The sequence below is a fragment of the Halichoeres trimaculatus genome, unplaced genomic scaffold, assembly GCF_033239565.1.
Source record: "Halichoeres trimaculatus isolate MK-OKI-2021-1 unplaced genomic scaffold, fHalTri1.1 fHalTri1_scaffold_16, whole genome shotgun sequence".
Classification (NCBI taxonomy): Eukaryota; Metazoa; Chordata; class Actinopteri; order Labriformes; family Labridae; genus Halichoeres; species Halichoeres trimaculatus.
In genome coordinates, this window is record NW_027437194.1 from 10,328,486 (window position 1) to 10,354,017 (window position 25,532).

General features: G+C 41.1%; 1 protein-coding gene across 1 annotated transcript in view; it reads right to left on the reverse strand.

Annotated features, from left to right (window-relative positions):
• The window catches only part of npy8ar (neuropeptide Y receptor Y8a), a 29,928-nt gene extending 16,911 nt beyond the window's left edge, over window positions 1–13,017 (reverse strand). Inside the window, exon 1 of the mRNA XM_074690306.1 lies at window positions 12,863–13,017. The gene's annotated coding sequence lies outside the window, so the exon portion shown is untranslated. The remainder of the gene's footprint in view (window positions 1–12,862) is intronic.
• Between the last annotated feature and the right edge of the window lie 12,515 nt (window positions 13,018–25,532).

Here is a 25,532-nt window from a genome sequence, read left to right on the forward strand (position 1 = left end):
GGTTCCTATTAACCAGCAGGCGTTGGTGTCTGCAGGAAAACAGCCTGTATAGAGAGCAAAAGCAGGAGGAACCACATAATGACACCCCAGCTCTCATGGTCAGTGTTCTGAGGAGGATTTCTTCCTCTATAAACAGATATCAACATGAAGAGCCTCAATCTATCTGTTCTGAGATTACCCGTTTACACTTTGACACAAATCTGCTCCATGCTGAGCCCAAAAAGACAATCAGTGTTAAGATTTCCTGACTCCCCTGAATGCATCGGATGTGTTTTGATTTTTTTTTCTTACATCACAACCTTCACTTTGATCATTTTTTTCACTGCTTTCATAGAAAATGCTCTATTCTATCTGATCTCTGTTGGTTTTTTCTGTCATATTGCTTTTAATTGAATTTAACCATTCTGATCTCATTCTACTGTGTTCATTCTACTGTTTTGATTTTATTTTATTTCTCATTCTACTGTTTTGATCTGATTCTACTTCCCATTCTATTGCTTTTTTTCTCATTTTACTGCGTTACTTATTTTTCATTTGCATCGCACTGTTTCGATTTTGTTTCATTTCTCATTGTACTGTTCTAATTTCACTCTATGGGCTCTAATTTCGTTGACCAGGCTGAAGCACAAGCGCACCTGCCCTGCGCCGGCCTTCGCCGCGTGGACAGGGTGTGACCAGTGCATTTTGCAAGTTTCCTGCAGTGCCAAGAGAGGTGCACTCAAGGCGCAGAGGAGCACAGAGGTGCGCAGAGGTGCGCGTCCACGCCTCCCTCCGTGCAAATGGCAGAGAGGGAGGAGAAAAGCCATGAGTGAGTTTAACACAGCTGAGCACTGTTTTCACCAATCAAATGAGCGCCTCTCCTCGCTTTTAAATGCGTTGCGGCCAAGGCGCAGTGTCTAATTGGTCTGAGTGATCCCCAGCACCGTGGAAACAGTGTGCTGGAAAGACCCGGTAGCGGAGACGGTCAGAGCTGCTGTCCCTGCAGCAGGAGGTCCCTCCACTTTGCAATGAGAACAGACCAGGTTGGAGCCGGCAAGCTTTCAGCGCACTTTATGCATTGTTTTTGCACGAAATTGTCACTGCGCCAACATGAATCTGCCGACACCTCCCCCTGGTGTGTCGTCAACTCCCCCTGGCGCGCTGTCACACCCATCTCTGCGCAGATGGTCTACCAAATTGTCAAATTGGCAGCGCATGGCGGTGCGTCGCATGAAATTAACACTGTGTGGGGTGCGCCAGGCTTGCGCCCCCTGCGCTGCGCCACAAAATTAGAGCCCAGTGACTTATTCTATAATTTTGCACTCATTCTGTTGCTCATGCTATTGCTTTGATCTTATTCTACTCTTTTCATCACTTTTCTATTTTCATTCGACTATGTTAATTTTATTCTATTTATCATTCTATTGCTTTAATGTCATTCTTCTTTTTTGATCTGATTCCATTTTTGTTTGACTGTTTTGCTTTAATTCTATTTCTCATTGTACTGATTTGTTCCCATTCTATTTCTTATTTCTGCTCGTTTCATCTCTTTTCTATTGTTATTCAACTGTTTTCATCTCAATGATTCTCATTCTGTTGCTTTACTCTGGACCGCTAAACCTATCTTCTTGTCCTTTTATCTTATTCTATCTCTCTAAGTTTCTCTTTGTTCTTGCCGGGGTCCCTTTTTTGCTTTAGAAATCAAGATTCAGATTAAATAAATTCTATTTTTTACACTGTTGTTTAAATGTCTCTGTATTATTTAATTCTGTCCAGAAATTGGCTCTTACAGACTGGCCTGAGTTATTCTTGAACACTGGCTCATCTTTAGGTTGACTAAACCCCATCAAAGACTGCTTGAGGGCTTGCCATGAAGGTTTTCTTGTTCAATGAGGTTATCAGTGAATTAAGCGTCCTCTCTACTCATTATCTCACCCTTTCCTCGGGGTCAAAGAGAGACCAGAGATAAAGACAGAAAATTTAATCCTTTCTTCTTTATCATCTTGGAAAATTAAAACATCGAGTCCCATCTGCTGGGAAACACCAAACACATGCAGACAGATCTGATAACTTATACATTCATGACACACATATTTACTGATGAGTTATCAGCCTGACAGGTCGGGATGAGGGAGAAGTAGGACAGGCAGCATCCATTCAGTTTATAGTACAAATATCCAGCCGAGTGTGAAGATTTAGCCTCGTTGCTTCTGGATGAGCTGTTCCCTCTCTGCTCGTATAAATAGAGTGAAATGAGTAGATGAAGAAGTCGAGCGATCCTCCCACACTCTGCTGCTGATTACACAGGAGCGTGACAAGCCTTCAGATATGACAGTCGCTGTATCTCTTCGTCAGCGATCAATCTGAGAAATGGAGATAGGCTTCAAGGAACAGGTGGTAATTTTATGTGCCTCTACAGAAGAGGAGCAGGGCCGTGCGGAGACACTCTGTCTGATCAATATCTCTGAGATTTACCTCTGCAATTCAAGAGTGTGCACTTCACAGTTTACTGAGCAGATAATGACAGCAATCAGGGTTAAAGTGGGACATGTTGTTCTTTCTACTTCTGGTGCTCTAAATCACAGACCTTCAAAGTTGTATATCTCAAAATCATTTCCGCAAAATGTGATGAGAGTTTGTCTGATACCTAAAGAGATATTTCCCGGTCAGCCGGGCCCCTTAAGTGAGAAACAGGATACAAGTCAGGCTACAGTTCACTACAGAAAGTCTTACACATCATTTAGCTAATTAAGAGGCTTTGACCCAAGACTTTGCCATTAGAAAGCCTGTTTATTTTACAGGCACAATACAGACAAGCTGGTCTGCCTGCTGCTATTCGTCTTACACGTCACTTAAACACCGTTGACACAACAACACAGAAGTTCTTAAGTTCTGTAGTAAGCATGCCAGGCCTTTAGTTGGCGATATAACTTCAGAGACGCACCCCACGTGACCACTACTCGCTCCTCCACAGATCAGAAGAAGTCTACCCAACTGGTCTTCTCATCTCTAAAACTTCTAATTTTTTCAAGTCAAAACAAGTTGGCTACTTTTGCCTTACATTCAAACCTTGAAAAGCATCCACCCCTCTCCCTCGAGTTGGTTTGATCCAAAGATGCTGCAGGACACCCTTGCAGTGCAATGAGATGCTTTCTGCAGGTTACACAGAGGCACACAGGTAACTGTGTGATATTTGTTGCTGAAAAGTTTACTTTAGCCTCAGCTCTTTGTTAAAAAATGTGCCAACATGGGTGTAGTCATCATTACTTATGAGTCTACCCGCTTTTCCCCACATTTTATTTGCAGTTCCACTTGTTAATACTGCCATTGTACCAAGGAGTGTCTCTGTTGAATTTTCTTTTTTTATGTGTGTTGAGTTCATTCATCTAATGTTAGAGTTTGGACTCATGAGCGCTGTGTCGTGTCCTTCCCTTTAGGCTCGGTTAGACAGATAACCTCTCACTCATCTCACAACACTTCAGCCTAATGTGGTGTTATTTATTCTGCTGACCAGCACTGCAGGATACTTGCAGTAGTTATGTTAATGCAGCTAAAGAACCACTTCCTAACTGTCTGCTGCTTTTCAGGATAAGAACAGTTTTAAAATGCGACTTTAGGAGGAAAATGCGACTTGTTAGGAGGATGTTTTTATTTGACATCAGTGATACCTTTTGGCCATGAGTCTCACAAACATTGTCGTGACTCTATACAAAAAGTGTGTTTGTTTTGGAATTAAATGGAGATCAGATGTTCAAGGTAAGGTATTTATCAACAGTTACATAGAGCTGTTTTTTGAAGTGTGACAACAAGCAAACTTTGCATGTTTGTACTGTAGTTAAAGGGGACATATCATGCTTGTTTCTCCTTTTCACTATGCCAGACTAGGATGCCTGTAAAGCATTTCTGCCCTCAGTACAAGTCATTTAGTTTCTTCATTGCCCCACAATAGCGTTCTCAATATCCTCAGTTTAGGCCATTCTGAAGATCTCGTTGAAACGCTCCGTTTCGAGAATGACCTCCAGCAACCTCGCAACATCACAGCTCTTTATGCTCTGATTGGTCAGTTCTATCAGAGGGGTGGAGGGGGTAGAGCCAGGGGGCGGTTTTTGCAGCATGGCAGTATTTACAAAATCAAGTACTGTACCATGTATAGTTTATACGTTTATATTCGGCTCTTGGTGGGTGTATCCCTCGGTGGCGGTTGTGTGACTAACTGACTTCACAGAGGAGGAGCTGCTTTATCAGATTACTCCAATAAAAAGAAAGGATCCTCGTGTCGTCATGACGGTCAAAATCTCGAAGCCAAATGGCAATGACCAATTTCCAGAGGCATCAAATCTTGTTCTAGGATATCAGAAAAATACAATATCTAATTTTTTGAAAATTCAGGGGGTGAAAGGTCTTGTTTTCAACTTTATTATTCTATATGTAAGTATTAAATCAGGGATCAGCATGATATGTCCCCTTTAAGTAGCTGGCTATATTCAGTGCTACTGGCAGCCCAGAGCTGCCAGTCAACTACCAAGCAGAGCTAACGTAACCTCACTCTTCATTTTATTGATAGACTCTAAAGTTTGAACAGACCACTGCAGAATAACTGCTGCATGTGGGTTGTAATGAACATTATCAAAGTTTAGCCCCTGTTTTAGCCTTTAGCTCATGTTTTGAACTTTAGCTCATGCTCTATCACTCTCTACTGTTTTGCTTTCTTCTGCTCTTCTGTCCTTTTTCTGCCTGACTGTTCGACTCCAGAGTCCATAACTACAAAATTAATCAAAGAAAACATTCAGATCTATGTTCTCACTACTATTTTTTTTTTAAACTGTGGATTATGGTCAGGCATATATCTAGAGGGCAGACTTTTTCGAGATCACTTCGAAACTCCTCACAGCCCCTTTTAGTCCAGTTTCACTAACTCTAGAAATGTCTTTGTATGTTGGGTCCAGTCAAGGGCAGGAATTCCAAATGTAAAGTAATTAAAAGTGATTTTCTTACATCTTAATGTCTCTAAATTTGTTCTTTCACTATTCTGTCACCACATAATAGAGTTTTTATAAATGATCAGCTTGTCTGAGTCACCTTCAATTATCCTGGTACACTCAGCTCAATGAGCAGTAGGGATGTGTTGCCAAACTTCACTTGTGAAGGTTGTTGGCAGATTAGCTTGGCTGCCAAAAGTAGTCACCTTCTCTGCCTGTTCCTCTCAATAAAGAACAAATATTAATGTTGACTAGCAGATAAACATCCTCTTTTTTAAAGACGATTCAGACAGTGGAGCTCATTTAGTCATATCATGTGCATCACTCACACTGCCAGTTCAAACACACTTTTGGCTCATCTACACTGCTTTCATAAGAGCTGGGTAGTAATAAAGGACATGAGTATATTTTGATAATACAAATCAGCAAGTTCCCCTCAAAGCTTGTTTGTTTTTATTCATGTTGCCAGGTTTGAATCTGCGTGCCCCGGAACATGTATGAAAGACTGCTTCACGCCAGCTTTACACCCACTTAGCAGGTATCAAAAGCTTGGTATGCTGGGGTGCAACACTGAAAGTGATGTCTGCGATCATTATTTAGAGATGTAGGCCATCAGTTATTGATTACATCTGTCAACTTTTTATTCAATGATGTGTTTAGAAGTGTTCAACTGCTGTGGTGGCTGTTTGGCCATTTGATTTACATTTAAAATGCTGTGAGGTGAATCTGTTTTTATTGGAATGCTTATAATGTGTAACATTAGTGAATCCTGGTTATGTCCTGCTAGTCATCAGAAGAAGAAACACAATCAGTTGTTGCTGGATTGAGCTGTTGTGGCGTCTGATGGGACTGTTCTGTAGCATATATGTTAACTTGCTACAAGCAGTACCTCAGCCTGTGGGTTAACGCCACTTTCACGGGTGGATAATATCTAGATTTATAAATAATGCAACATACAGTATTTCATGACTAGAAGCAATTAAATTTTGCAGTCCTTATCTACATGTGTCTGCTGGAGTGTTGGCAGTTATTCTTAGTAGAAGCCAGTGACTATCGAATAGTATTTTAGCTTGAAATTCTCGTCCCTGACTGAAACATGTTTCAATGTAAGACCACACACTGCTGGAATATAAAATAAAATGTGCATACATTAGCAAAAATCAACAACTTGGGACTTGATTAATTGCTGACATCTCTTGATTAAGTTGTTGACAGAACAAGCAGAAACTGAGAGAACAAAAAATAAGCTCACACAGAAATGCAAACAAACTGCAGTTCCCTGAGTGTCCTCTAGAGTCTAACTCCAGCAGTGAGTCAGTCCCCATAGAGCTCCATGGTAAAATTGTTGCACCAGAAACCAGCATATTCCCAGAAGCTGTTGATGCTCTGTGTTTATTTGTAAACTGAGCGTTCACAGCTCTATGACTACAGCTCAGCCTGTCTCTGTTTACTCGTTTGTTTACTCGTTTTAAGCCGATGTCAGGGGGATAAAACGCTCCCACCTCAGAGCTCTCTGCTCTAGTCTGCGTTGCCTAAAGCAGCTGATGATACAAATAAGTATTGAAGTTTACGTGCATCATTCCTGCTCAGACTTAAACAGTCTTGTCTTGTCTCCTTTCCACGTTTCTGAGGTGTCACTCAACCTCGCAGAGCCTGCCGGGTGCAAAAGTGCAGCCGAGGAGTTCTGCACTCAGACTTGACAGCCTCCAAATGTTTTGGGGGCAAGTTGATGGATTTGTGTTTCTCATAGTTTCAGAGTCGAGAAGTTGCATCATTGAAGTACAATGACAGGTCAGGGATGTCCTCGTAATCAAACGTGCAGACCGATCTGAGAAAAAAAAAAGGTTGAGATTCAACTTGAAGCTGTTTGAAAGCAAAAAGCCCAATTTGACAAATATTACTAAAAATATAAGCTAGTGTGTTTTGGTGTCTAATCTTTAATTCAATCTGATGAGCATCTTTTTCGAAGTCTCAAAAAAGTGTTTTAAGTATTTTCTGTTCAACTCTAAGACAAAACATTGCATAAATGATAGAATAACCACCCCAGGAGTATCCAGTGTGGAATGATTCACATAAAAAGGTTTGATAGTGTGACGTAAAGAGAAAAGGCCACAAACAGCGACCGGTTTAACAATCAGTGTGGTTTTTATGAGCATTTAGAGGAAGGAGGACAGCCTGTTATGATTTGTCACAGCGTGAAATGAAAGCAGGGGACAGTTTAAAATGTTTGGCCCGAGCGGTGCCGAAAACCAGGGATGAAAAATGTTGAAATGTTTTCGTTTTGAACTGCCACACTCTTCATCTTCGCTGGGTGAAGCCCAGCAGGCGAATGACTCATACTTCCCATTTCTTTCTCCCTTTCTCTCTCTCACACACACACACACACACACACACACACACACACACACACACACACACACACACACACACACACACACACAAGAAGCTGTTTGTGTATGTGTCCTCTACTTTCAGTGTGGAACCCTCCACCTCATCTCCTGTGGACAAATCTACAGATTATCAGAAGCCCAGAAGAGTCTATGATCGTTGAAACCATTAAGTCCTTCAGTTCACCTGTCAGAGGTTGAAGTGCTACAGCTGATTGTGTACGATCAGATTATCTGTCACTGTGTCACCTGTCAGCGGGTGAGATATGTCAGGCAGCAGGTGAACATGTTATCTTTAAATGCTTATTTTCCAACCATTCCACGGGGCTAAAATGTGCAGGCTGAGACTGCGCTGGCAGTGTCCTCCATGTTTCCAAGCTGACTATCTTATTCTTTGTTCTTAAAGTGGTTCTGGCAGAGCTTGGACTGATGTTTGGGCCCAGTATCTTGCTGTAGGTTTAACCCCTGACCAACCAAGCTCGTTCCAGAGGGTATTGCATTGGGGGCCCTGCAGAATTTTTGGCTTTGGGTGCCTCTCACTCTGTACAAGTCCCAGACTCTGGATCCAGAAAAACAGCCTCAGACCATCATGCTTCCTCCACCATGTTTACATTTGATGTCACTCACTGAGAAACCATCCTTTCCTTTGCCAACTCCACGTATTACGTACAAAAATCCTGATGATGAAGCAAAGATTTCAAACTTTGGTTCATTAGTCCATATCTCCATCGTCCTGTCTCCAGTAGTCCACTGATGGTGTTTGGTGGTCCAGCCAAGCCTCTGTTTCTTCTTCTGACTCTGTCTTAGTGATGGATGTCTTTCTTTTTGCAGTCTGACCTGCCAAAGCTGCATCCCAAAGTCTTCTCTTCAACGTAACTGAAACTGAGACACTGACTTCTTTGAAACTGAAGCTTGAAGCTGTTGACTCTCAGAAACTGGTCTTCTGATTTTGGTTTGGCTTTGGCTCTGCCAGACCTCTTCCTGTCAGAGTTTCCAGTCCCAGTTTCTGAGTGTCTTTGGATGCTGAAGGAAACTCTCCTCACTGAGCTCACCTTGACTTTCTTTGACTTCATTTCTCAGGAGGAAAGACCTCTTTCTGTAAATGTTCTGATCCTCTGTCTCTCTGTCATTATGAATTGTCTTTTCCTGCTCATTTTTAGAGCTTTACACAACTTTCTGCTGAACAATACAGTTCAATAATGCTCACCATGAGGGTCTGGTACCATGGTATGTTCAGCTCTTCTTTTGTATACTCAGAGATGGTTGGAGGGAATCAAGAAAACTTGGAACAACCGGAGGAATGGATGGCACCAACTTCCAGGGCTTGATCAATCTCCATAACTGCAGAACAACAACTTGCTTTTTGGACCATTTCAAACTCTTTATTGAACTTCTTGAATTTCAGTAACAAACTGGACATCTGGGGCATTTTAAAACATTTAACTCAAATCACCTGGATGATACTTCCATCTTCTGGCCAGTTAACTAGAAACATTATCGGAGGCTGCTTTTGTGTCTCTTCCTGCCCTGTCAAATTAAAAGCCTCCTCATTACCTCTGTCAGAGTAAAATGACCCTCTTATCTCAGCTTCATGTCACCAAGGACTGAAACGGGAGCACTGAGCTCTCATTAAAGAGGAGATTAATAAACCTGTTCAGCAGCTTTCAGGTGATGGTATTGATCTCTGTAGAGGTGTCAGCCTCCGACTGTAATTACACGTCTGCTCTCTGAACACTCAGGTCCAATTATTCTCTTCATGAAGATCATTGAGGACTTTTAGATGGTACGTCTTTAGTCACGCAGTCCTGATAGTCTCTGAAACACAGCAGAACTCGTGTAGGATCGTTTCACCTCTTTTAATGTTCTCAGTGAGACGATTTGCAGCAGGAACCTGATGTCGGCTCATTTTAACTAAAGTGAAACCACCTGTTCATGTCTCACCTTCATGATCATTAACAGAGCCTCAGCTGTTGAATCTACCCAACCTCTCCAAGATTTCTACTTCTGTCCTACCCCAAAAAGACGAAGATAACACCATGAATACATCCGTCTATATTTCTGTCTTTGGAATTTTAACTGATTGGAGTTTGAAGCACCTCTTAGTAATATTACCAAGTCTAAATGTGTCCTAACTGTTATGATCCAGAGCTTTTATTTTGCAGAATCCTGCAGACGTGGTAAGACTCATTAAGCATCCGCAAAGTTGGTCCTATTTGACAGGTCAAAATACACAGGACACGTCTCCAGTCCGGCTCTGCTGCATCATGGCACCAGATCTGTTTGGTTTTGATTTAAGTCAATGTGTCGCCCCACACTGGCTCCGCTCTGTTGCGTTCTGGCTGAGGCCCCTATTTTTGCCAGATGTCAGAGCAGAGACACATCCATTTACAAAGAGCAGATCGAGCTGGACATGAAGTCGTGCACGGAAACCACCTAACAGTGCCCTGTGAATTTCTAAATTAAACAAAACATGTAAAGAAAAATGTGGAAAATTGTTCCACTGTGTGTAGTTTTCAGAAGTTTTTGAAATATGCAAATTAATTGCAAACTTTGCAGTTCAATAAGATCTAAATCAGGGATTTGGGAAAATAAAGTCAAAAGAAAATATTAATGTTAAAAAGTTTGCCAATTCTTTTAAATGTTTGTAATGTCATGAATACATAGAGTATATCAGAGTTTCATAATAGAGTGTGAAGAATAGAATAAATTCAGGTAATGTGTGACAATGAGACCAAAACAAAGAGACAATTCTAATCTTTATAATTTTTACATATGTGTTGATTGGGGAATAAACTCTTACAGTGTTTTAAAACTCTGCAGAGATTTAAGCCGGCATCCAACTTCAACATACTTACAGAGCTCTGCTGTCTGCTTGACTCATTTTGCTCTTGGCTAAAGCTTTAGATCATCAAAACTTTCGCTGTATCGCCAAGAAAATAAAATCAAGTTCGCAACAGCCACAAAAACTGAATTCCTCAAATGTCCACTTGAGGTTGTCTCCAAAAGTCTAGAGACCCCACTAACTCCCAAAAGTGATGTCTGTCTTATTATTTGTTTATTCAGAAGGTAATAAAGTAGAGATTCATACAGGATCTGTCCCATGGGAAAATTTGTTGTCACATCCAGGCTTCCATAGCTGAAGTGGGTGAAGACAGGATGATGGATGATGGATTCACCCTCAAAACTGTCTGAGTGTCGGAGGCGGTGATGGAGCCTGGCAGCCTCTCCACGTTCAGTCTGTGTGACAGTCAGAACGGCATGAAGGAGCTGCCGAAGCTCAGGCCAAACCATGAATACTGATTTTACGATGGGGAGGAAAGACAGACAGTAAAGTCGCTCACAGAGAAAGACAGAAGGCCGAGCAGTGAAGAAATGTTTACATTTCTGAAAATTTTGGTGGTTTGGAAACCAGCTGCACCCTGTTTTGTAGTTTAATTTGGACAGAGGAAAACATATTTCAGATTCAACATGTTTCCCATCTTGTAGTATCATTTTTCTTTTACAACACTCCGTAGATGTTTCAGAACAAGGAGAGTGTAGATTTCCAAACTGCTGCTTAAATACTTGGTTCCAAAAACAGCAGAAGATCTTCACTAGTTCTTCACACAATCTTGCTGAAATGATAAAGTCATCACATTAGGATCTCTTTACTGGTTGTAGTTGGAGGGGCCAGGCCTCAAACACAGAGGTCTGTCCCAGACGGGCCTCTACAGGGCTGGCCAATCAGTGAGAAGGGGGTTTGTGGCGCAAGGAGCCTTAAAATGACAGCAGCTAAAATGAAGAGTTTCAGACTGAGGCTGAAATCAGAGTTTTATAAACCACCAGAGAGTGAAAATAGTTTTTTTACTGAGCTGTAAATCATGTAAAGCTACTGTTAGCAGAGTATTTCTAATGACATCCAACAAGAGCAGTCAAAGGCAGGCAGTGCCCTCTGCTGGTTGAAAAGTGTATAGACGTTCTTGTTTCGTTTCACTGATTTGAATCGGCTGTCCTGATGGGGTTTGCTTCCATCCTTGAGTATCACAAGTTAAATTCTCTTTTCGTTTTTCGGTAAATAAGCAGGCAGTGACAGAATCTGTTGGTTTCTCTGTCACAAACACACAAACACTGTCTGTGTATTGATTCATTCACATGGGCTGCCAACTCCACGTACTGCAGCATGAATTATTTCAGAGGAAGGCAAACAGCATCCTGTGGGCTGAATCCAGCCTTTCATCACAAATATCTGACTCCTAAATAAAAGCTGCATCTGATGTTTCCGTGTAATGTTTCCATTATTCTCCATAAAGAGGGTGAATCAAACACAGAATGCACACAAATCTCTGCTGATGTGACCCTCTAACATCCATCAGATGCTGAAAAGCAGCGGGAACAGATGAGGAGGAGCAGCGTGCAGATAAAAGATCACCTCTGAAGCAGAAACAATCAGACACAAAAGAAGTCGGCTGATGTTTACTGAGTGTGTGTTTTTCAGCCTGTTGTGTTACACAATGCACACATCTTCCCAGATGGCATTACTCTTCAGGCCTGCTGATGGAAAACACCTGAGCTCAGGTGCAAAGACGAAGCCAAGGGATCATATTTTCAGAGAGGAATCAAACTCTCATCTTTGCGTCACAGTTGGACCTGAACTCGCCTAAGGATGGCAACCTTTACTTAGAGAAATCAGCGTCATGGTAGACACAAACCTGCGTCACGGGGGGAATACTCACACATAAATAAGACTGACAGGTGTCAAAGAGTGAGTAACCATAGCCTCACACAGGTTCATACATCAGTGGATAACACAAACAGTCAGGCTATCAAGAACACTGCACCTTAAACACCTGATATACAACAAATCAGGTTTGACTTCTGCAGTAAAAAAAGAAAACCTTTTGGGTGAACAAAGAGTGGGTGAAATAACTAATAACAGCATGATGATGAGTTTTCCCTGATAAATGCATTAAGTACGGCTGTTTATGGATGATTAAATCTGTTAAATTAAATTACAAATCCTTTTATCAGCTCAAAAAAAAAAAAAAAAAAAAGTCTCCATCACACATCTTAAGACTGATTTCCCTTCAGTTATGCAACAAATACATTTAAACAACCGTATTTGACACATTTATAGGACTGATTCAACATCTTCAGAGCAAATAGAGAGAAAAACAATAATGTTGTTAAAGAGACTGATTCAGAAAATCAACTATTTGTCTTATTTAGCTCATTCATGACCCACAGAGTCACTGAAAATCGATCTCTAAAGGTTTAAATTCTGCATCAATCGTTTCAAATTAAGCACTGAGTCAAGCTGTATTTAGTTATAATGTTGTTCTGAAGTCGCCTAAATTCTCTCAGAGCCTCTCAAACGTCTTCATGCATCGAGACATTTTTGCAACACCTGCTCTCCGTCCTCCCTCAAATTAAATGAATGCAAAAAAATCCAGCAGAAACCGACCCAATTTGAGTAAATAGAGAGAACCAGGAGAAGAAGAGAGGAGAGAAACCATCGGGCATGCAGAGAGCTGCACTCACCTGTCCGGGCTCTCCGTGTTGTGTCTGCGCGCAGAGACGGTGGATGTGTCTGGAGATGCTGCTCGCTGCTGCGTGCATCGGTGTGTGTGTGTGTGTGTGTGTGTGTGTGTGTGTGTGTGTGTGTGTGTGTGTGTGTGTGTGTGTGTGTGTGTGTGTGTGTGTGTGTGTGTGCAGGGAAAGCAGAGACCACCAGCAGCGAAGGACCTCTGTGTAGTTTGAGTAATGACAGAAAGTGCGCAGTGAAACCTGTCCAGCTGAGGTTTTTTATTTTAAGGTTTGTTCACATTTATTCACCACAGGTGAGCAGAGCACCATAAGATCAGGTGTGCAGATACAGCAGCCCCTGATCAAAGCTGCAGGGCAAGTCTCAGTTTCACCAGATCCAAAACTGATGAGTCTCAGGTTTGCTTTTTTTGTCTGTACTAAATCTGACTTCAACTGCCACTTCCTCCACAAAGTCTTTGTTTTCCTCGTGAGTCTCATACTGGGCCTCGGTTTTGGTGAAATTTTCTTCTAGGGATCTAAGTGTGACTAAAATTGTTCCCTAAAATTCCCAGGTTTTACTGTTTCTATCTCTAAAGAGTATTAGCTGCAATGTTTTTGTCCCCACTAAGTCTTAATTTCATTGTATCTGTCTAAATCTAAGTTTTAGTTTATCTGTCTTCATCAAATCTTAAGCCCCGTTTCCACCATGTTCAGTTTGGTTTTTCACGGCATGGCAAACATTTTATGGCGTTTCCACTGACTGATCCCAGGACAGATCCCCAAATAACGGAGACAAGCCGTCCCACTTTTTGCCACCCTTCCCTAGGAGTATCAGACTGAACCGATCGGATCTTGGAAGGTGGAGCTACAACACTGCAGACCGTTGATTGGTCAAAAGAATCATCACTTCGACCCGACAGTTAGTCTACAGACTACAATTAGTCTCAGTTTCACTGTATTTTTTCTGCTGAGTCTTAGTCCTGCTGGGGGGTTCTCAGCACAGTCTCAGCTTCATTCCCTGTTTCCGCTGGGTCTCAGTTTCACTGTATCTCACATAAAGCCAGTCTAACTGCAGGTCTCTGAAGAGTCTCAGCTTTAATGTACTTTTCAAAATTGAGTCTCAGTTTTATTCTTTTTGTCCACATTGAGTCTTGCCTTCACTATATTGGTTTCACCTGAGTCTAAGTTCCACTGTATTTATGTTTATTGAGTCTCAGTTTTATTGTATTTGTGTCTAAATAGTGTTAGTTTCACTGTTTTAGTCTCTTTTTGGTTGAATGCCATTGTTTTGTCTTCACTGTCCAAGTTTAACTGCTTTTGTCCACAATGAGTCTTAGTTTCATTGTCTTTATCTTCTCTGAGTCTCAGTTTTGTTCCGTTTGTCCCTCTATAGTTATATTGGCGATTTATTCATCTTCAATGAGTCTCAGATTCACTGTATTTTTTCTGCTGCGTCTTAGTCCTGCTGGGGGGTTCTTAGCACAGTCTCAGCTTCACTCCCTGTGTCCACTGGGTCTCAGTTTCACTGTATCTCATATTAGGCCAGTCTAACTGCAGGTCTTCGACCTCAGAATTAACAGATTATATTATTGGATCATAACAAAGCAGTCAAAGGATGCTTAAAATAACTCAAACCGTGATTTTATATCTTTGGATTGTCTTTGAATGTATTCAAGGTTTTGTTTCCTCACAGGTTTCTGTCTCATGATCCAGATCAAATAGTGTATTTTGGGAAAGTGCTGTGCCTTTAACTTCTGTGTAGCTGTGCTCTCATTCTTGTGTTGTTCAGAAACAGTTGTGTTTTTTAATCACTGTGCTCTTGGCTTTAAGTGTTCCTGTGATTCTTTGGGGATGCAGGTGAGTGCACGTTAATAAGCTGCTGGCACATCTTCTCCCCCTCATTTTCTCTCCACCTCTCTGCAATTTTTCCCATCAAATAATTTTCCTATATACTCCCTTTGCCTTCATTTCTTTCTGTACATCTTTTTCATTTCCTCCACTTTGACAGCAGCTATTAAACGAAGGGGGAGTTTCTCATTTCGTCTTCCCACCTGAGTCAAACCCTGAGGCTGCAGCTGCTCTGAAAAGAAACTCATTAAACACAAATAAGATGAGACCCCATGTCCCCTGAAGTTATGGATATATAAAGGCTAACTCAAGAAAAACACAAATGTAAGACGACTGATTGAAACCCATGTGTGCTTTGGAGCAGCTTCACCAATCAGCCTTCCACACAAGATGAAGTCACAGGAGCTTCCTCAGCAGAGTACAACAGAAAAGATTACAACGCTGTGACTGATTCAGAGCAATTTGCTGTGATAATGAGTTTGGAAAAACCTCAGAGATGGACTGAGGAGACAGAAATGTAGACGGGGAGGAATAATGAGACAGAGCAACAGTACATTGTGTTTGAAAAGTTTCACAGGCTTTTCTGTCCGCAGTGATGAAATGTTCCTCAGGATCTGAACTCATTAGTTTGTGCTGGATCACAGCATCAAAGACAGAGACAGAGTTTAGCTCCTGGATTGTTGTTGAGATAAACATTTTTAAGTCTTCATCAGACTGCTTACACTCAACAACCACATTTTCTATATGAACAATACAATAGTGGTTACAGGTAATTTGGCATTGGTTTCCAATGTTTCAAGTAATAAATTCAGCTTCTTTCAACTCAAGATCAAGCAAGTCTCGTAAAGAGCTCATATAAATCTCTGGAAGATCTGGTGCTGAGAACAGAGTGTTACAATGAGGTTACAGACAGACTCAGGAATTTCTACAACACTCAGGCAGGCTGTACTATTATGGCTGGAATACACTAAATGCCTCTCCAGGCCTCCTCTGCTCTGTCACAGCACCAGCACCAAATCAATCTTTCAATTTTCACTGGATTCGCTCTGTTGGGGTCTGGCTGTGAGGCTGGTCTGGTCTTGCAGGTCACAGGTAATTTGCAGCCATCCTATTTTTGCTAAAATTTTATTCAGTTTGGATAAATTTTTCATCAGCTTGTGCATGTGCAACCAGCAAATTTGTGATTCGTAGCCTCCAATATCCAGGCAGACTGCTGGCTATATAAATCACAGCCATAGAGTGTATAAAACACGGACATAGCCTCCCTGACGTCACCCGTCTGTTTCTGTAACTGTGAAATGAAGCCAATCCATTGACGCAGCCATGTTTGTTATGACGCTGGCTGCAAGTTTCCTTTCAAACAGCAACAGGGTGCCCACCGGTCACGTGACCTGAGCTGTAACTCTGGTTGGATAATCAAACGGTCCTAGTATCTACCAAACCGCAGAGTTTGGACAAAAAAAAAAACACTCACTGTGTGCAGTGTGTGCTGATAGCAAACTCAGCATATCAGATCCATGTCGTTTTTTGAACCAGGCTGTAAATGTTCTTTTTAACGCCGTACAAGTCGTTTTTTATGGCTGGGTGTGTACGTGACTTCCAGTCTTTCTGCAGCCAGTCTCAAGTGGATTCTCGATGAAAGGCATCTTTTAGCACTTCCACTTAGGCTTCATTTTTACTGACCGGATGTTGCCCATGATTACAGGGCTTGATGATGCAACATCATTATTATGATGTACAAGTGTACCTTATGATTTGTATGCATGTATTTTGTGACACTAATGTTGGCGGTCATCCTGTTTGTGAATATTGACTCTGGAGAGGGAGACAGGATGCTGATGGGTGATCCACATCAACTTTAATTGCAATTGATGTTTCAGAAATTGTTTGAATTTCATCTGGGGAAAAGTTGAGTCCCATCTTTCACTGTCACTCCCCCTATTCCTCTGATTGAACCCTCTGTTTGGCATAAAGTTAGCCTTTCATAAGAAAATAAGATTATGTGCCTGCATCAAGGAACGGGCTGACAAGCAGGGATCACTGACTGTATATAGAGTGGACAGCGTGGCTCTGCCATTTACCAATGTACAGTTTTGAAGCCAAATTTCCCCCGTCATAGGCGCCGCCATTGGAAGCCATTGTGCAGCCAGAGTCTGCGCAGTAGAGACTGTGAGGGATTCTGGGAGAATCTGAGTGGAGCTAGGGGAAAAAAAATCACTATTTTTGTCTTTCGAGAGTCTTATCTCTTCTTGGCTCTCCCTTCCAACATATTTTAGAATCTCCAAAAAAAAAAAAAAAACAAGAACAGCAGCTGTCAATCATTGTTAAACATAATGTAAAACCCAGTTTTTAACCTCTCATAACTAATGAAAATGAAACTTTTCAGAAAAAAGAGGACTTGAATAAAAGACAGCCAAATAACATCTTCAAATCACCACAACAACCAGACATGAGAAACATTGCTATGAGGTGTATTAGTTTTTTAAAGTTTGATCAAAGCTCATCTGGAATGACTGTAGGGCCGGATTTTGGACCTTAATGCAACCAGCCACCAGGGGGAGCATTCACTTCCAGACTTTTTAGACCAGGATGCCCCAACCAAGGCACTGACTCATGCAGGGGGGCATGGATTATGTTCGCCCACACTCTAATAAACAGAATTCATTTTTGTTTATTTTTATGTATCAAAAATACATGAATAATAGTAACTGATACAAGGTACATTAGACTGGTAGATGCAGGGACCCTCAAATGGCTTAATTTGCCACTGCCACATTATAGGATTAGAGGTTGTGACTGGGAGGCGAATCAAAAGCTTTGAGCTCATTTCTTCTTACAAAAGAAGAAAATACACAACAAAAAGCTGTGTACTCAATAAGAAAATACAGAAAACAAACAGTTAATTCATCCAAAGAGAAGAAGAAATGTTCATTAGGAAGAAGGAGGAGTGAGAGAAAAGTGGGGTGACTGCTCTTCATTATGCAGGCTGAGGTGAGAAGTGTGGGAGGAGGATTAAGGCACATAATTACAGAGAGCTCTGCAATTCATTAGCTGCCATATTGTATGATTACGCTCATTAAAACTATTAATAAAACCTCAATGCTACAAAGGTTCCAGTGTGTTAGGGTGAGAGGGAGCTGGCTCTGCTGTCAGCGTGAAAACCACATCACAGCTCTGAGAACACACATTGAACACCGAGAGGAGAAACACAGAGGTTTGAGTGATGGACTGACTCACTGAGCTGCACTGTCGTCTCAATTTATTATTAAAAACCCTTTAAACATTATTCACATGACATATAGGTTGACATACTCCATGAGGAATTTTTAAGTGGATTCATTTTGTATTAATGTTGGACTCTGGAGCTGGACTGTCAGACAGAATAAGGAAGTCAGAGGGTAAAGAAGCTCAACTGGAGAGTAATAGATTACAAGTTAAAACATGGGTTCAGCGGTTAAGGTTGAAGTTAAGGATGTGAGGCGATGGAGTGACAGTGGTGTTAGGCAGTGTGTCTAGAGAAGAGAGGGTTGAGGAAGTGATGGATTTAGTGGAAACTTAACAGTGGGAATAAAAACAATGGGTGCGTGCAATGTTACCAAAAGAGAGCAAGTAGATAATGAACAAGGACCAAGTACCACACCCTGGGGGATGCCTTGTGATGGAGATCAATGCAGGTGAGGCAGGAAGTAGATTAAGAGACAGGGTGAAAGTTTGACACTGGACAGGGTAAAGTCCAGGTTATATGGGAGGGATCCACCTCATTCCCAGAAGACCCGTTAGTCAGAAAAATTAGTTAGGAGTTAGTTGTTATTTTGAAATCCAAACTAATTTCACACCAGCTGACCCAAAAACAAAGAGAAAACATTGATGTCTACGACATACTGATTAACTCAGTGCAGAAAAGAAACAACAAATCATTAAGGTTAGGAATAAAATATTTTAAATATACTTCAAGATATTTCACAACAGATAACTTTTTTTCAGTAGTGCACTTGTATAACTTCTAGGAAGGTGAAATATTTCATACTTGTCATGCTTTTGTAGTTGCACCGTTTTACAAGTCAGTTGGACTGATTCTTTAATTCCTATCACGCAATGTGGCGTTGAAATGACGTATATTTAACGTAATTTTCGACGCCCAAATCAGGTCTCCTGAAGGTGCAGAATGAAAGTTTTTATTACGTCTTTTTTGGACGTTGTATGGAAATCAGATTAACGTCTAAAAAATGTTGGGATCCATTTTGAACATCTCACTGAATTCTAGATTTGGTCTGCAAATGACGTCCAAATGCTTAATGTCATTACAACGTCCAAAAAAAGTCAGATTCAGATGTCAAAATTTGTACCTATTTTGCACGTTGCTCTGACGTCTAGATATGGACCGACCCAATACTGATGTGATCTTTATGTCTCTCAGACGTCCGATGTTTGGTGGGTTGGTTAGAAATGGTAGGAATATCATAAAATACTAGGACACCAACAGAAATAATAACTACATATTTCAACGAATATCTTACACATCATTCTAAAAAGTTTTTTTTTCTTTTTTGACTTCGACATCATACTAACCCTTATTTGTCACTGTTACTTTAAATAAATACATTAAACAAAAACCACATTGATAGTCCCCAAAGCACCTTTGACAACCTCTGTTACAGAAACAAGTGAACTTCACTTTGTTTTAAAGCTCTGATGATTTGCAGTATTACTTAAAAAGCTGTCTTCCCCAAACTGCAGTTTCTTGAGTTTCCACTTGAGGCCTGCAAAAAAGCCAAGTATTTTCAGTATGGTGTAATGTTAAAATGTTCAAAATGACAGCAAAAGTAAACATGTTTACAGCCTGCTTCAAACTTCGTACAGTTTTTTGTCTGCAGCTCATTTATGTACACATCAGAGGGATTCAATGTTTTAAAACATATCTTTTTGACTTGATCAGTGCGTGATCAGGGCCCCGGCTGAGTCAACTGATGGGTTCACTACAAAGAAGCCAAACAGAGATCTGATATGCTTTATCTCTGCTGTTAGGATCCACAGAAACACAATCCACAAACTGACCCAGAATCTGACTGCTCTTATTAAAGCTGCAGTTTAAGCTGTAATTGGATGTTACTCCCTTAAACGCTCCTTGGGATTAGAAGTCGACTCCTCTAAGAAGTTTTTATGTCCACAGGCTTCTCTTGATTTTTGTCCAAGTTTTACATTTTCTTCCACAGTTGTTTGTGACTTTTTAACCAGGGGGAGTTTTATTTGATGCATTTTATTTTGGGACTAATGTAGAGCAGAAACATCAGAGCCAGGAAAGCACAACACCCACATGACAAACATGATACATTATGGATCACAGACGGCAGGTCTTCACACAACGCTGCTTAATTAGCATTTTATTATCTTTGATCTCAGCGGTGATGATGGGGGCATCGTACCTGCACTCACGTTACACTAACACGTGATCCTTCAGTCAGTCTGGCTCTGTGTTTAATGGACAATATCTGCTGTTAGTGCTTTAGCCTGTTGACTTTTACAAAGAGAGGACAAGAGGATGGAGAGTGGGAGTCTGTCCAACCTCTGTGTATGGAATAGAAATGTGGACCGCTGTCTCTCTAAATTATTCATATGGGGGCAGTTTTCCAGGGAGCTTGGCAATGAATGTATTGTTGGGCCATTAAGGGGTTGAAAGCAGAATAAATGGGGAAAAACGGGCAATTCTTTCTTGTTTGTTGTCCCCTCATTTGAGCATCATAGACAAAACCAATCCAAGCGTCAGGACTCCCATTTCACACATGCTCTTTAAATTACTGTAACTGTCCAACCAAGAGGAAAAAATTGAAACAGCCCCTGAAAGAAGAGAGGACAAGCTCTCCTTGATCTCAGACTCTCTTAAGGACAAAATAACCAATAAATGTCCAGGTAGCCTGTAAGATACTTGGGTGATAAAAGGTTATTACATAAATTTCTCCCTTTAGACACCAATTACTGCTAGCATGCAACAGGTTGATGGGAGTCAAAGAACCTACATCCAGTTCAATCCAATCCATTTTATTTAAATAGCGCATTTGATAGAATAACCTAAAAACAAATAATAGCCATAAAAACAACATAAAAGGACAGAGATCACACAACTCTCATGCTGAATCAAAAGCCAAAGAATAAAATTAGTTTGAATATGTGATTCAAAAGTCAATAGGATGGTGGATGTTTTTATTTTTAGTGGCAGTTCGTTCCACAACTTGGGAGCTACTCAGAGAAGGCTCATTGCCTCTGGCCATCTGAACCATCTTAATTAACCCCCTTGGGTTAATTTAGGTGGGACGACAAGGTGAAGGTGATCTGCAGACTTCAGTGACTGTGAGGGAGTTTAGACATTTAAAAAGTCAGAGATGTACTAGGGTGCTGATCCATTTTAAGATTTAAAAACAAACAATCATGTTTTTAAATTAATTTTGAAATAAACTGGGAGCCAATGGAGGGACGCCAGGATTGGGGTGATGTGTTCATGTTTTCGTGTACCTGCTGAAAGCATCACAGTGGTCCAACGTGTGAAAATAAAATTGTTAATTACTCGCTCAAAGTCATCAAAAGATAAAACCGATTTAAAAGCCTTTAAAAGCCTGAGGGGATAAAAACTGGATTTAACAACTGACCTTATTTGCTTACCCAATTTAAAATCATTTTCCACTTTTACACCAAGATCTAAGACTGTGGATTTAGATAGAGTAAAAGAGAACCCAGGTATCTGAGAGGTGCCACCTAGGCTCCACTTGGGCAAAAAATGATCATGACCCCACGTTTCTATCAAGTATTATAACACTATCAAACAGGTTTTGGTCGGCTTCAGATCAAAAGTGAAGAGATATAAAGTACTTAAGATGAGTCTGAAAAGCAAACATTAGTTTTTGCTTCATCTAATCCCCAGAGCAGCATCTGCTTACTGGCTTCTGATGAGTCCCAGTTTCACTGTAAACAGTAAGTACCACAGAGGCTTCACTCTGTTATCCATCAGTTGCATGAAGCTGGAACACAAACTGTTTTTCTTCCGTTTAAAATCTCTTCAGTTTGTCAGGTCTGGCCTCAAAAGGAGAAGAAGATTACTTGAGAGATGTTTGGTGAACTGAAGTTTATAAATGAGGAGGAGGACGATTAGATCGGCAGGACCCCTGCTGTTTGTACAGACACCTGATTTGTCGACTCTTCCCTGAGTAAAACAAAACCTTTGGATTCTGTATCTTATGTAGAATCTGTAAATAGAGATTGTCGTCAGTGAGATGACTGTCTGGAGATGTATGTGTGTTGTGTTTTCCGTGGGCTGTGGGCCAGGTTTGCAGGTTGAGGGTGGATGCTTATAAAAGGTGTGTGACGTCAGGACGAGACCTTTCCAGGCAGATGATGCCCGGCTGAGGCGTTGGGACATTTTCCAGAGGGCAGAGAGTCAGACAGGTTTCTGTGAGGACAGCCGGAGCTTCTTCAGACATTTGTCTTTTTTTTCTCTCTGGCTCTGAGGACAGCTGGCTGATTGAAAAAAAAAACTTTCTGTGAGCCTTTCACACTTTGTAGTCTAGATTTCGTGTAAGAGGAGACAGAAGCACAGCCGGCAGGATGTGTGAAAGCTTTTATTTGTGTCGTGCAGAAAAAAAAGACCAGGACAGTTTGGACCCGCCGAGCGCCTTTCCCAATTACACTGTAGATGTTTTCATCCTGTCTGACGGTGTTACAGACGGTTTCTCTGCCTGATGTGTTTACTGTGGCTCTGATGATCGCCCGAGGAGCCCAGTGTGTGGGCTCCTGTGAAACTCAGTCCTAAAAGATGTGCTGGAAACTGTTGACGATGTGCCCAGACCGCAGGGCAGCCCCAGAAACCGTTAATTACCCTTTTTAGAAATCAGAGCTGCAAAGAAAGCTCTGATACATAACTAAAACACAAGTTTAGCAACCTTATGTCCACACTATACTTCAGTTTAAGGTCATTAGAGTCCATATTCTCTGGTACTTGACCTGTTTGAGGTGCCTGATTTGTCAGTTTTTAGGATTTATGGAATGTTGAAGTCACGCAGTCATGGTCAACTGGACTGGCTTTAATCTTTAAAGTCATTCTCAGCAACATTCTGGAAAACTTCTCTTTTTCTTCAAAGCCATCACAAGAAACATTCTCAAATACTTCCCTACTAATAAATAAAAATAATAATTAATAATAATAATAATAATAATAACAATAATAATAATACATGTATTTTGTATAGCGCTTTGGAAGTACTCAGACACTTGCGGATCAAATGCGGATCAAACATTAAAACAACACATTAAAAACAAATGGGCGAGAAGACAGGCAGCTGAATTCTGAACGTACAGGAGTTTACTGTGAACTTTTGAGGAGGAAACATGTAAGATGCTGTTGCAGAAGTCAATTCTGGATGAAATGCAGGCATGTATTAGGGTTTTGGCAGCAGAGAAGGGGAGTAGTGGGTGGATACGGGCTATATTTTTGAGATGGAAGAAGGCAGTTTTGGAGACGTAATTAACATGTTGTTCATGTGTGAGGTTGGTATCCAGAATAAGTCCTGGACTGTGGAGGTGGGATGATTGAGAGAGGGTGGTGTTGTCAACAGTGAGGGAGAAATTCTGAGTGGCTGTAGTGAGGGATTTAGGCCCGATGATTAAAATGTCCGATTTTTCACAGTGAAGCTGAAGGAAGTTGTGCATCCAGTTTCTTATATCGTCAAGCAGTTTTGTCAGAGCAGAAAAGGTTGAGGATGTGATGGATTTGGTGGAGATGTAGATTTGAACATCATCGGCATAGCAGTGAAAATGGAAACCGTGGGTGTGTGTGTAATGTTACCAAGGTGGAGCATATAGAGAATGAAAAGAAGAGGACCAACCACTGAACCTTGGGGGACGCCCTGAGACGGAGGAGCAATGGAGGAGGAGCAGTTCCTGTTTTATCTTGCTGTACTCTCTATGGCCCTCATTTATCAAACATGTGTATGCCTGAAAAATGGGTGTACACTCCTTTCCACGCACAGATTGGCATTTATCAGTCCAAACGTGGGTGTCGTGTACGCAAGTTTCATGTCAGTGGGGAACATGGTGCAGTGAGGGAAATCTATCTATGGAGGAGAGTTATAAGATCATATAAGGGCAAAATATTTTCAGAAATAAAAACTGATGTTCTTAGATTAATATTTAGATCCTTGAATTACATATGACACCAAGAATGTTTCTAACAGTTCACTATCCTTCTGCAAAGCTATAAAATTCATATGAAAGAGCAGCAGCGAAAACTGTCAGCTGATTTCTCCCCATAAAAAATATGTTTCCTACATTGGTTTACTTAAAAAAAAAAAATTAAAACCAGAGAGTCTATCAGTTTTTCATACATTTCATAACAAAAGATGTTAATCTAAATGAGATTACAACCAATTGGCTTGCTTTGTGGTACGAACAATCATATGCTCACAATCGACACACTTCAGCTCCACTCCCTCCTCAGTCTGTGACAGGTTCAGGCTGGAGTCTGCAGCTTCTTTCAAAGCTCAAACACATTTTTAAAAGCCAACTTCCCATGTTTCTGGACCTAAACATAAAAAAAACATTGTGGCTTCTAACATTCAGACATCATGGATTAATTAAACCAAGGATGTGTTAATTCAATGTTTAAAACTCAGATCAAAACTCTGCTGTATTGTCACATCCATGCTGCTGAATCACGGCAGCGATTTCCTTGCAGGTGAGGTTTTTTTTTTTTTGATTCGCTATACTTTTCCAGCTGCCAAACAGCACAGCGTCATTCCCTCTCTACCTCTGTTGCTATGGCGTTGTCGATTACCAGCATGGAGGAGTTCCCTATTTCCCGTAATTTATCTCTCCATGTCGTGAATTCCTTGGGTTCGGCCAGCTGAACCTTTCGATTGTTTTCAGCCGCCACGTTCATCAACTGCTGATCAGTCGTACGCCGTGATTGACCCTGGTACACACGTTTCATAAAGCACACTTGAACATTGCTGTAAGATCGTTTTTACACCCAGATCTGTGCCAATTACCAAGCAAGATTGATAAATGAGGGCCCTTGTGTGTCCAGTCGAGCATCTCCCTCCAGTTTAACTGCTCTCCGTCAGTCTCACCTGTCTTGTTGTCACACCTGTGTTTGACAACCCTGTGTGTATCTAGTTGTTCTGCTTTGTCCTCTCTTTGTTGGTGCAGTGAATCCTTTTCGTTTTTCATTAGCATGTTGAATTAATGCATGCAATGATCACTGATCTTGATAAAGGTTGTCTGCCCCTTCACAATGAAAGTCTTTGGAATATTCATTCAGTTCATTTAGGTGTATTACTCGCTCAATTTGTGTGGCATCATTCATTCATTGGTGCATACATAATGCTGTGGTTGCAGATGGGATGAGGTGACCTTGTTTGTTGATATCAGGAGGTAATAGAGGCTGTTTATGCCAAGGTCAGATGAAAAATGACCCACATTCAGGCTCAGGACAGGATTACAATTACCGACAAGGATGGGCAATCTGAACCTAATCTTTGTTTACCCTGAAACATGAATTTCCTGATTGGTTAATCCCAAACACCTCACCACAGGTAAAAGAGGTAAAAGAGGCATAGTGCTGAGAGTTTCAACCTGAGCTCGGTTTATCCTCAGAGTTTGGGAGACTTAACTCACAGACTTCTTATTACTGCCCCAGTTTCTCCAGAATCCACACAATATGCAGGCACACAAAGTTTTCACTGTGAGTCAGGAAAAATCTACATGCTGATCAGATCTGCGTGTCTCTGATGAGTCACTTCGTTTATTTTTATTAGACCAGATCCCATCGGAGCAGGAAAATGATGTGCTCTCA